At 41.4% G+C, this 12192-nt stretch overlaps 2 protein-coding genes across 6 annotated transcripts in view; both read right to left on the bottom strand.

The window, feature by feature from the left end:
* LOC125883388 (protein NLRC3-like) overlaps window positions 1-12192 on the bottom strand; it is a 111178-nt gene that overhangs the window by 77070 nt on the left and 21916 nt on the right. The window lies entirely within an intron of this gene.
* Window positions 1-12192, bottom strand: part of LOC125883391 (caspase recruitment domain-containing protein 8-like) — a 101618-nt gene that overhangs the window by 83064 nt on the left and 6362 nt on the right. The window lies entirely within an intron of this gene.

Here is a 12192-nt window from a genome sequence, read left to right as displayed (position 1 = left end):
AACTCACTTTGACTTTCTTGCCACAAAAACACACAAGACACACACTGATTGTCCTCTGCATACTCTCAATGCAGAGATACAGCTGTCCATGGCATTAGCAGCATATGGATTATTTTGAATGTTGTATTAACAGATACTGTGTTTACAGGAATGTTATACTATCATCAGAACAAATCTGCAGCCTCCAACCTGACAAACATAACGCTGACACAGAAACACCAACATTTAAACCAAATGAAAGTGCAAAAATCCATAGATGCTACAGCATCATTCATATCTGCTCTGTAACTATATTCTGTGATCTGCCTTGAGAAACAAAGGAGTCTTGTTCTAACAGTGTCCTGCTTCATCTTCCATAGCTGGATGAAAAGTTCACACACCTTTACTGCTCCATGGAGTCCTCGCGCCGATGCCATGCTCGTGCCTCGTGCTCATATCCAGAGTGAAGTTCTGAGCATGCGCGACGTCTTACGGGATACGGGAGCTCACCTAGGACTTTCTTAATGGACCGTTTGGATTGTGCAATTCACTCAGCCCTGTTACGTTGCATCAAATCAAGCAGCTTTTGTGACTTTAACAAGTCTTACATTTAAGTTAAACTTGCTAAAGTGGACTAGGTTTAAAAAGCCAACACAGGTGTATTAATTAAGTTGGATATAGGTGCATTGATTTAATTCAACAACTCACAAAGTTCACTTTTTTGATGGACGCATTTAAGTCTTTAACACTGAACCTTTAAGATTAAAACTCAAAGAAAAACTTCAAATGTCCTCACAAGTCTGTTGTGGTCTGGCTGTGTCACAGGACGCTGTGGAAGAAAATAAAACACAATGTGAATGGAACTGAAGTAATAAAACCAGCAAACAAACTGAGCCTGACAAACTCAAATTGATCATCAAAGAGTAAATGAATGTAGTCAGTGAACATTATTCCTCACTATGATAAGAACACCACTAAACTTGTAGCCACACGTGGCAGCAGCTGTCTGGAGGACGGTGTTTTTAGTTTAACATGAGCAAATCCTTTGTTCCTTTTTTCTCTGTGTGCTCACAATGTCCAAAAAAGCACAAAAGCAGAACATGTGAAGAGCGTCTGCACACTGCTCCCATTAACATATAGGTCTATTTCATAACATCAAGTGACGTTTCAAGTGTCAAACTCTTGAGACAAAGAATACACACACCTTCAAATACCTACGAGGCCAGCTCACCTGACTGCTCACCTGACTGCTCACCTGGTCCTGGTCTGGTGGGGAGTTATGAAGCACATGCACCCTCAGGTGTGGGGAGTCTGCTTCCTGGCGCCAGTAAGCCTGTAACAAACATTCAAATATTCAGTAATGCATTCATACAAGTCAAGTTTAGGAACTATCATCATTCATTTTTAGGCAACTGCATTTCAAATGTTGCCTCAAACTCACCTTTATCCACAACCTTGGTAAATTAATTCAGTATGAGAGTTACAATTCAAACATATGCAGTTTAATTATTTGGTGTGCTGCCTCTGATGGCCTTTGAACATGTAGGCTACAGTAGCTACAGGAAGTAGGAGGGACAGCACTTGTTATTAGCATTTAGCTCCACTAGATGGCGCCACAGAGCCATTAAACTGCAGCAGCATCTCAGACGGAGTTTTTCAACAGGTTGATAAACTGAACTACATCAACAGGGATCTTTATAACTATGTGACTACGGATTTTAATGCTGTGTGACGTTCAGAGCCAGCAGCTCTTCCTCATACTTCTGACCAACAACAGGAAGTCGCCATCTTAAATACCCATGACGTCTTAGCGTGTGTGGAACGTAAGTAACAGAGACCAGAGAAAGTTCACAGGACAGAGAGTGGTGGATGGTGCAGACCGTGTTCATTTGAAGTTAGTTCAAGTTATTTCTCTGGAAACACAAACATTTTATTAGGGATGCATGATAATATGGGCACATCATCAGTACTGCTCCATATTGGCTTTAAAATGAACTATTTGAATCGGCCAACATGCTTTTTTATTTTGCACGATGAATGAATATCACATACGTTGGAGAGTACTGTATTTCATGTCTCCATCTGCTGGTGGGCCGTCACTATAAGAGCATGCATGTATAATATGATGTTAATTCCACCACAGAAGAGACTTGATCACTAAAATTAGCTGCTGAAGAGTGGATCGCTATCGGTTATCGGTCAAATGAGCTGGTACATATCAGCATATCTGATATCCTCATGGGCGATAGCCACGGCCAGAGGCATTATGTTTTTGGGTTGTCCTTCCATACGTCTGTCTGTACCAGCGTGTGTCCGTCAGTCCCATCCTTGTGAACGTAATATCTCAAGAATGCCTGAAGGGAGTGTCCTCAAATTTGGCACAAACGTCCACTTGGACTCAATAATTGATGTATTAGAATTTGTTGGTCAAAGGTCAAAGGTCACTGTGACCTTACAAAATATATTTTTGGCCATAACTAAAAAAATTCACAAGATAATTATGACAAAATTTCACACAAATGTCCGACAGGATAAAATGATGATTTTTATATATCTCCAAAAGGTCAAAGGTCATGCCAGTGTAATGCAATCTGGGCAGTTAAGAAAACTCTCCCAGCAATCTGGGCTACCCTGCGTGACATCATCAGTCAGTCAAACCCGCACCGGAGGATGGAGGCAAGAGCTATCAGTGCGGTCACTGATGAGAAGTTTGTTTTGCATCTCATTCTGTTCCAGGATGTTTTCACAACAACCAAATTCATGTCGGATCAGCTGCAGTCCCTCAGTTTTGATCTGGTAGCAGCAGATGATCTGGCCCAGTCTGTAATCACTGCACTCTCAGAAAAGCGCACAGAGGACACATGGAAAGAAATCCGAAAGCAAGCAGAAGGCCTGTGTGGAAAGACAGGAATTGCAACACAGATGCCACCACGTGAGAGAAGACCATCCCAAACAGCTCCACATCTGGAGGATTTTATTGTGGAGGCCCCGTTAGAAAGAGCACGCGTAGACGGCATGGACGACCTGAAAACGCACTCTTTCTATCCTGTTATAGACAGGTTGTTAATGGAGATGAAACGGCGCTTTACTTGATAATAAATGCAACAAGGCCTCCACAATGTCACAGAGTAAAGATGACGTCAGACAACAGTCACATTACACTCCGCCCTACCAAGACTGTATCCTATAAACTAAGTGGGTTCTGATCAAAACATCTGACTTCAGTGCTGTTAACCCTTTGTTGAACAGAGAGTGCCATCTAGTGGGCTCAGAAGATAAAGACAAAGCTTCATGAGGCTTCATTTGCTCATCACTACTTGTCGCCTACTTTACTTGAGTATTTCCATTTTCTGATACTTTATAGGCCACTTTTTACTCCACTACATCTCAGAGGGAAATATTGGACTTTTTACTCCACTATATTTATTTGATAACTTCAGTTACTTTGTAGATTATTAATACAAAATACCATCAACTAATAAATGATATTATTATAGATTAAACTACGCAGCAGTTTATAGTCATTAAAATGAGCTCCATCTTTACCAGCTGCAACATTAAAGTGATGAACACATGAATGCATCAATAATTATAATCCATAATATAAATGGAGCATTCTGCATAATGAGCACTTTAACTTTTGCTACTTTAAGTGTATTTTGATGCTGATACTTTTGTACTTTTACTCTAGTAACATTCTGAATAAAGAACCAGTAATGGAGTATTTTTATAGTGTGGATATACTATTTTCACTCACAGTAAAAGATGTGAATACTGTGAGCACTGGAAATATGGAACAGTATTCTGATGATTTAATGCTAAAATGTGGGTGCACCGTCATGAAACCAAAAGATATAATGCTCTTCCTTTTGGATTGGAACGTCAATTAATGTTTAAGGAGCATCAAATTATCTCCATCTACTGGTGACTAAAAGTAACTACAACAACACTGTGTTAAAACACACAATAACAACAAAGTACAACAGTTGACAAAAGTCCTTTTGTAGCATTTATTTGAATCACCTCACTATTATACACACACACACAGACACACACACAAAGTGATGCTGCTGCTTCAACATCTCTGGATCATCAGGACACAGCTGATCCTCTCTACAGATCCATCCAAGATGAATCCCAGCTGATGAGAGAAGAAGACAAGAGAAGTTATAAAGCAGCTGTCAGTCAGTGATGCAGCACATCCAGTATAAAGACCAGTAGGGACTTCCTGTTCAGAGCAGAGTGGAGCGGCTGTGTAGCGTAGTCGGCTTCCTTCCAGCTCTCATGTTAACGTGTTGGAGTGAACACACTGCGCTGGAAGCTCACAGACCTGCAGAGACTTTGGGCATCAAGTCTGTTTACTCTGCAGATTTCACTCAAGTACACAGTGTAAATAAACTGCTGAGAGTCCTGAACGCATCATGGCTGCACAAACAGAGGGATTCACTTTAATGATGGATTTACTGAGTCTGTTAGAACAAATGACTGATGGACAGATATATCATGTTAAATGTTCTACATGTTCATCCAAAGACTGAACAGCAACACATCAGCTGTGATTACTGGACTTCAGCAGAGCTTCTGCTCTGTATAAAGAACACATGGTTACTAAATGTAATGATGGTTCTATAAAATAAGAGCCAGTGATTTGTAGGCTTCAGTCAGACTGATCTCAGAGCTGTGACAAAGATGAAGACAACAAACACTTTAAAGAGGACATATTATGCTCATTAACAGCTTCATATTTGGATTCTGGGTTTCTACTACAACCTGTTTACATGCTTTAATGTTCAAACTAGAATTACCGCCTCATAGTTGTATGCTTTGTAAAGAAATCTTAGCTTCAGTAGAAAAAGCCGTTGAACACAGGGTATTCAGAACAGTCTGAAGTCTGAGGTTTTTGTTCACAGGACACTTTTACATACATTTCCCTCATTATCTGAAACTTTGGCCACATTTAATACCAACATCCTTCATTGTAACACTATAGGCTATATAAAACACACACACACACACACACACACACACACACACACACACACACACACAGAAACAGGAAAGCATAACAGGTCCCCTGTTATCAAGGTCAGATTTGATGGTGTGACAGTTTGATGAAGGAGGACAGCTGTCTCTATACATGTTGTGATGCTGTCAGCTGTGATCCAGCTTCACTTCCTGTAGACATGAACACAACAACAGTCGTCTTCACATCAACTTAAACACATGATCTCAACAAGCTTCTTTCTGATCTGATTGGCTGACTGTTCTCTCTGTCTGTCTCTCTGTCCTCTCCTGAAGACTGTCACCATTCCCCTCTTTGAGCCACTGAGAAGGTCTGAGGTTTACAGGAAGTACTGGATCTGCTCTGATACTAACTGTGTTTAATATAATACTGCTGAAACCAGCATGGACCCACTCCAACCCTCTACTGACCTCAGAGTCTCCAGTTTACAGTGTGGACTCTCCTTCAGATCACACAGCTGCTTCACTCCTGAATCCTGCAGGTCGTTGAATCTCAGCTCCAGCTCTCTCAGATGGGAGGGGTTGGACTTCAGAGCTGAGGCCAGATAAACACAGCTTTTCTTTGACAACCTGCAGCCCCACAGACTGAATAAAGAATAAATGATGTAGATAAAAATCATTAATAAAACAATCAGATGTGTTCAGGTGTTAAATGTGTAGCTCAACATTACTATGTCCTGATCAATGAGCTTTGCCCTAAACTGAGTAGAGTGACTTTGTCATTGTGTTATTGTGCTGATCCCAACAGGATGCAGGTTAAAGACTGGAAAATACAAAAGTGAAAAACAGCTCTCATAAATATCATTGACAACGTGCTGCTACTTCAATAAAGATGTAGTGACTTCACCTCTTAAACTCTGCCAGCTCCACCAGTGGCTCCATCATCACTAACTCATGTTGTGCAGCCAAACACAAATCACTTATTTAAAGAATCATGAGGGTAAATTTAAGTTGAAATCAAGTGTTTAAAGCAGGGCTGTTCAATTACAAATTCAACTGGGCCGGATTTTAAACCAGAAAATGTTGATGGGCCAGACATTTTCAGCAGCAGGCAACCTATTGGAAACTTTTTTGTTTTAGCTATTGGTGATGACACATTTCTAAACAGGTGCAAATTACTGTAGTAAAAGTAGCAATGTTTTTAGTGTCACATTTGAAATGTTAAAAAAAAAAAGTAGTCACATATCTGACAGAGGAACATCACATAATGCAGAAACAGAATAAAGAAGAGCTGTCAGTGCACAGAAGCATAACAAGTGACATTAACAGTAACTAATCACACACTCTATCTCTCTACCACACACACACACACACACACACACACACACACACACACTTCCTGACGTTTACTTTTAAGGTCAAGTGTTTATGAAAATACACAGGATATAGTTTTATACAGTCTATGGCAGCAACAGTCATGTTTACAACAACAAAGTCACTATATAAACTCAATAATATCTCACTGGAAACAAACCTAACATGTCAATAAGATAAATATTACTCCTGACATCACAACACTGAGTTACGTTATATAAGCATGAAGAACAGACATCAGTATCAGTCATTCATCCTGCTCTCTGTCCCACCTCTACTGAGGACACTCACTGTCCACAGGTAGGCTGTCTCAGGTACATTTTAAGAGAAGTGACAAACTAAGTTAAACAGACTACATACAGACAGCTTTCATTTTAGTTTGCTTTAACTATTTGCTATTGGTCCCACTAGTGTGATGTGCTTGTGTAAAATGTGATTGTAAACCATAACGGCGGTGAATGAGGGACAGAGCAGATTGAAATATGTCTTTCTACATGCTGAACACGTGTATTGATAAAGCACTGGCTTTTACTGCTCAAGGTTTTATTGAGTCTGCAGCATGATGATACATGAAACCAAAACTTTACAAAGTAACAATGAAAGAGACGATAACAGCGGAGCTTATTAGTACTACAGTCTTGATTCATTTTGCCCCGGGCTGTTTAATACAGAGTCTCCACACCAATCCCTACCCAGCCACTCTGAGGTTGCTTCTGGTCCTGATATAGCCTGCAGGCCGCCAACTGAATAGGCCTGCTTTAAAGGTTAGGAGTGAATTTTCAACTCACTTTTTCTACTTCAATTAAAGTTATACTATGCAGGATTGTTGCTTACAGTTTGTAAACACACTTGCCAGTGAAAGTGAAAGTAAAAGCCAACCCCAGATTCATTCTTGTTTGGCATTTCTTCTCACTATATTTGTGTTTTCAGGTGTTGTATCTCTTTGATTCCTGCTGCTTACAGTCTGGCATCTGGTCCCCACCTTTTTATAAAGCCCTGAGCTCACCTAACACAGGCAGAGGGCAGAGTCTCTGCAGATAAATACACCACCACACACTGAGAGTGGCTCATAAGCAAGGGCGGACTGGCCATCGGGAGTACCGGGAGATTTCCCAGTGGGCCGCTGGGTCAGTGTACAGCCGGAGGAAAAAACAGAAACTTTAGGCGCAGTTGGGCTGGCCTTTAATATGATAACCAATGTTCACAGTTTCTCTAGTAGTGTTTGGCTCATCATCTTTGGCCCATGTGGGTGTGTCACACCCCTTTCACCTCGTCGTTGAGCTGTTGGCCAATCACAGCCGAGGGCTGAGGGCCACGGGCTGTCCCGTCCTCCTTCTGCATCAATCAATCAATCAATCAATCAATCAATCAATCAATTGAAGAAGAAGCACAAGGGAGGCGCGGAGAAGATTAGGGAAAAAAGAGACAGGCATTGCTGCAAATGCTGCAAAATGTCAGAAACTGACAATCCTGTTTTCTGCTGCTGGACCATCCTCTGCAGCATCAGCAGCAGCACCTGTGGCGGCAGCTCTGGCGTGTGACCAGGTGGGAGATGCAACTCAGGTAAGGCGGCTGTAATGTGATCAATTTTTGCTAGCTTGCTAACTTTTAGCACAGCGCGTGTAGTTTGCTTTTTGCTGTCAGAACGTCATTACTGTGTACAGACTAGAGCCAGACAGGGCTCAGTGGCATTAGTCAACATGGTTAAGTAGTTCATAAAGTAACATTAGTGACATCTGATCTATCATTATCTCTTGTGTATTCCCCTTAAAGCTGCTGAGGTAAATGCAACTCTGCTGTCTTAATTACTTTGCTAATTCATCAACATTAAAATGTCATTTTTGCCTTTTTGTGTGGGCATTGTTGGACAATATATAGAAATTGAGACAGTCTAGTACATGCACTGCCAAGGGGAAAATGTAATGTATTGTTCTTAGTGTATTATTCGCAGTCAGATTATAAAACTTAAGCTGGACTTTTTCACTATTTAAGAGCATTTGATTGTGCTTATCTGAGGCACCATCTATAGGTTAATGTGTTCAACATTTTTCTATAGAACATAAATGAAATTGAAATATTCTGACAGTAATGTTCCTGCATATTTCAAATATTAAATATCAAACAACATGATGTAGCAAAATGTTCCTCAATACATGGAAGTGAACTTTGACATTTCAAGTACATTTACTATATGTTAACAGTTAGTAGGGCTACAGAATAATATGTTCACTCAAGCCTACATGAAATAAACTTAATGCTCACTCAGATTATGTGTTCTGTTAGTGTATACTTTTCAACATCTTCTCCTTTCACAACACTTGGAATGTTTTGGATGAATTAAAGCCTCTTTCTTTTAGAAGCATTCAGAAGAGACCATCACAGCCTTTTACTAACCTTTACTAAACCTGGTTTAGGGAGGGACCGTTGTGTACTTGGGAATATTACACATATAGTACATTACATTACACAGTGCACTTTTTCACCTGTGTTTACTTATCAATCAAAACACTATTTTTCCATTACCTATATTACTGTTTACTGTAATCAGAGGTCGACCGATTAATCGATGAATCGGGCCGGTCTAACGCCATTTTGAGGTAATCGACTGATTCCTGTGCTCACGAGGCCGATGACCAGAAGAGAAACCTTAACACAGTGTTAAACTGTTGCACAATGTTGGTGTTCTTGAACGTGCCCTTAACACTGATGTCGTACGCTACACACAGGTGCAGCAGAGCAGGCTGTTTCTCCGTCTCTCATCTCTCCGTTGTAGTGTTGATGCAGTCATCATAAAGGGGCTGGAATACCTTGTCAACATGTTGGAGATACACACAGCCTTCAGTTGCGTTTGACTGGCGTGCGTTGCTCGGTATTCCAGTCTGTTTATGATGGCAGCAGCAACACTACACGTGTATAACGGAGAGAAGAGAGACGGAGAAACAGTCTGCTCTGCTGCACCTGTGTGTAGCTTCCCCTCTTTGAGCCCAACAAGACGCTGACGTCAGTGTTGAGGGCACGTTGAAGAACACCAACATTGTCCAACAGTTTAACACTGTTTTAAGGTTTCTCTTCTGGTCAGCACACGTCTATTTCTGTTTGGATGTCATGGCAACAGTGCAGTAGTGTATAAGACAGAGTCAGTGCAAATATAAGCAGCAGTAACAACAGAATAGTGAGTGAACATTAACCCTGTGCAAGTTTTAGCATCAGAACAATGGAGAACACATTGGCACAGTAACGGAATAGTGAACATAATTACTCAGAACACTGCAATAGGTATTTATAAGTTTCCCAGTTCCCATTCCCAGTGATTACCAAAAACCCATTGCACTAATTTGGTGACTGCAACACAAGCATGCTCATGTTATGAGAGAGGGGGAGAGAAAGAGGATGGGAGGGCTCTACAGCTGTAAACCGGTGCCAGAACATCGAGGCAATCAAGTTATTAACAACCAAAGCCCTCCCCCTATAAGACAGCTGAGGCTGGATCCAAGTCCATCTAGACAATCGGGCACTGACCTTCTCAACTACGCCCTCCCAGTTTTTATTCATGAAGCTCTCACTGCCCAGGAAAACACCTAGGAATTTCATTCCCTCGGCGTTCCACCGAAGCCCAGCTGGTAACACTGGCTTCTGTTTATTATTCCACTCTCCTAGCAGCAAACCTTCAGATTTGGACCAGTTAACTTTTGCGGAAGATGCTTGTTCATATAGAGCCAACTTTTCCTCAAGAATTTTGACATCATTCTGACTCTTTAGAAAGACTGTAACGTCATCAGCATAGGCCGACAAACTAACAGAAATAGCACTACTTTCGGAGAAGGTTAGCCCTGACAGACCCTGTCTGAGCTGATTTAAGAGAGGCTCAATGGACAGGGAATAGAGCATTCCAGATAAGGGACAGCCTTGTCTGATGCCCCTCTTGACAGCCACTGGTCGACTGAGTCCGCCCCCCACCTTTAAAAGAACACTGGCTTCAGAGTACAACAACTTAATCCATGAAATGAATTTCCCCCCAAAACCAAAACCTTCAAGTGTTTTGAACAAGAAACAGTGATCCACCCTATCAAAAGCTTTCTCTTATCAATGGAAAATAGGCCAACATTCAACTCGTGTAGTTTGGATATGTCAATGATGTCTCTAATTAAGAATAAGTTGTCCATAATTGTGCGCCCAGGGACACAATAAGTTTGACTGTAATGTATAACAGTGTCCATGCACTCCTTGAGTCTGTTCGAGAAGCATTTTGCCATTATCTTATAATCTGTACATAACAGTGATACTGGTCTCCAATTTTTTAGTAGTCCAAGGTCTCCTTTTTTTGGCAGTAATGTTAAGACTGCTCGTGTGCAACTTGATGGTAAGGTCCCAGAATCCAAGCAGTTCATGAAAACTTCATGCAGGTCTTTGCCCATCACAGTCCAGAACCTCTTGTAGAACTCTGAGGGAAGTCCATCAACCCCTGAGGCTTTACCACTGCTGAGCTGTTGGACTGCTGCAGTCATTTCATCAAAGGAGATGGGGGACTCCAGCGAAGCTACCTGTGCTTCACCCAGCTGAGGCAGTCCTTCCAGCATCTCCTCCACACTCCAAGTCACAGCTCGCAGCACTGAAGAGGTCAGTGTAGAAGTCTGTGGCCAGCTTCCTCATCTTTACTGGATCTGTTGTTGTTGTTCTATTTGGAAGCTTAAGATGCATCATCATATTATTTTTTCTGATTCTTTTCTCCAGCTTAAAGAAAAAAGAAGTTGGGGTGTCTATATCTTTAATAGTGAAGATTCGAGTCTTAGTCAAAGCACCCTTTGCTTTCTCATGCAGAAACCTACCAAGAGCCTTTCTACTGTTTTCCCAGGTTCTGCTATTACCATCACTGCCTGAGATTATTTCTTCTTCCAGGACCTTAACTTCTTTCTCCAGTTCTTCAAAGCAACTTCTCTCTACTGCACCAGTGTGTTTCATGTACTGCTGACAGAAAATTTTAATTTGTGCTTTTCCTATCTCCCGCCACCGAGCTAAATTTTCAAAGTCATCTTTCCTGAGCCTCCACTGACAGAAAGTTTTGTCATGAATCAGCCTAACACTAAAGTGCCAGTATGGACGGCGTTGAGAAGGCACTTGTAAAGAAAAACCTGCCATGACCAGATGGTGATCTGAGAAGCCAACAGGTGATATTGTGGAGTTAAGTAACCTGTTGTTGTATGTTTGATTTATGTAGATCCTGTCTAACCTAGCACCTCTCACATTACCCTCCACAGCTCTCACCCATGTGTATTGCCTGACTGTCGGGTTAAGTTTTCTCCAGACATCTGTGAGGTCATTTCCTGCAACTACACTGGACAGAAGTGAGGCTGACGGTGGATGAGGCTCCTCTGAGTTTCTATCAACTGTATGATGTGTAGAGCAGTTCCAGTCCCCTCCCATCACTATCACTGTGCTGCTATTGAACTCTTTAAGTTTGTCATTTAGTTTTCTAAACAGCCTTAATCGATCAGCACCAGATGTGTGTGCATACACATTAATAAAGACAAAAGAAATGTCTCGAATTGTTACCTGAATGATTTGGATTCTGCCCTGCTCTACGTTACATACTGAGACATTTGTTAAATGGAGGCACTGTGAGAAAAGAATAGCAACCCCTGCACTAAGACTGGTGCCATGGTTCAAAAAAACCTGACCCGCCCAGCCCGTTTCCCAGTCTACCTCGTTATCGGCTGAGCTATGTGTCTCCTGTAAGAGTAACACATCTATGTTTTTACTTCTACTCAGCTCAGCTACCATCCCTCGCTTATCCCTATCCCGTCCTCCATTAATGTTTAAGCTTCCTATCTGCAGCCTTTCCATTGATAAAAAACAGAAGAGGAAGAAGAGGACAGAAAA

The sequence above is a fragment of the Epinephelus fuscoguttatus genome, linkage group LG23 (genome assembly GCF_011397635.1).
Source record: "Epinephelus fuscoguttatus linkage group LG23, E.fuscoguttatus.final_Chr_v1".
Lineage (NCBI taxonomy): Eukaryota > Metazoa > Chordata > Actinopteri > Perciformes > Serranidae > Epinephelus > Epinephelus fuscoguttatus.
The sequence above is the reverse complement of the archived record's forward strand: the minus strand, read 5'-3'. Positions and strand labels throughout refer to the sequence as shown.